Source organism: Sinocyclocheilus rhinocerous, unplaced genomic scaffold (genome assembly GCF_001515625.1).
Source record: "Sinocyclocheilus rhinocerous isolate Xijiao unplaced genomic scaffold, SAMN03320098_v1.1 scaffold993, whole genome shotgun sequence".
Lineage (NCBI taxonomy): Eukaryota > Metazoa > Chordata > Actinopteri > Cypriniformes > Cyprinidae > Sinocyclocheilus > Sinocyclocheilus rhinocerous.
Genome location: NW_015639771.1, coordinates 2,291,772 through 2,293,376, shown reverse-complemented (window position 1 = coordinate 2,293,376; position 1,605 = coordinate 2,291,772).

The following is a 1,605-nucleotide window of genomic DNA, read 5'->3' as shown; positions in this document are numbered from 1 at the left end:
TATATATATATATGATTGTATGACACATATCTCAGTCACCACATCCACTGCCCATATACTGTCTATTTTTGACCATTATCTCATTCTTAAAGGGACAGTTCACACACAAATGAAAAATATGTTATTTACTCACCTTCATGTTCCTTCAAATCCCTATCATTTTCTTTCTGCTCTGGAAAACAAAGGAAGATGTAAGGCAGAAAGACAGTCTCTGTCATCATTCACTTTCATGTGTTCACGTGTTTTTTCCCCATACAATGAAAGCGAATGGTAACTGAGAATGTCATTCTGTCCCTTTGTATTGTTTTCCACAGAAGACAGAAAATCATATTTTGGATTGGAACGACATAAGAGGGAGTAAATAACAAAAACAAAACAAAAATCTAGATAAACGATACTTTTAAAACGGAGAAAAATCTGCATAATATCTATGCATGGAACACAATGGGATCCATTTGCTGACCACACATTAACCTATATTTGTGGTGGACCGAATAAACAACCATTTAATTAAAAACTCAGATTCATAAAATATTACCTTTGTTAATATCCACACGTAAATCATCATGCTCATAAGACCCACTGCCTTATTGTGTGAATGTTAAGGCAGTTTATAAAAACAGATGTAATTTACAATGAACATCACTATTATCTGACAGTTCAAGTCATTAATACACGTTTATACGACATACAATATACTATAATTACATTACAATGGTAAATCATTGTTTAAAAAAATCCCAAATGTTTTTACGCGATTAGATCGCTCTTGTCCGCCTAGCGTATGTTATAGCTGCTAAATGCGTATATATAAAGACACGCACAATTTCACAGATACTTACAAGAGCCGACGGTAGATATGAATACCGTGACAAAGAGAGAAAGGATTGAGAGACGCGGCTAGCCGGCTAGCTCTCCCTACCATAGAGCTCCCGTAACCAGGCGACAATTCCGGTCCGCGAAGATTACCGCTGATTGGCTGCCCGCAGTCACGTGGCCGACAAACCGCACCTTAACGTACGGAGTGGATAGATGTTCCTTTTTTCATTAGCTAATCGGTCTCGACCAATCACGTTGATTCTTCTAAAAACTATACATTTTTAATAGTTGTGTGTGATTATTTCAGCATATATGAAAAGTTTCGGTGGTAGATAAAATTATTTACTTTACATAAAATAAGCATGAATTAATATAAAGTCATTTTTATATGTATTAAATTAGGTTAATAATGCAAACGCCTTCATAATGAAAAATAACCATATAACCCTATCAAATAGTTACGCATATCATTAAAATATTTATTAAAAATATTTTATTAATTACAGTCGGCAAGAAACACATCACAGATTTCATTTCTCATTTTTTAAATGAAGTTGTCACCATCTCCTGGTGAGAAAGAGTTATAGCATGACTTATTCTTTTTTTCTATTAATAGCAAAAACCGACAATGTATACCAGCGATCTGCTTTAAAAATATATATATATATTGATCTTAAGGATTAAAAAATGACCTTTGTCATGTGTTTTCATGTATTATATCATATTTGCAGATTGCTGGCTGTGGTGATGATGACACACGACGAGGCTGCAAGGCTTCAAAATGTA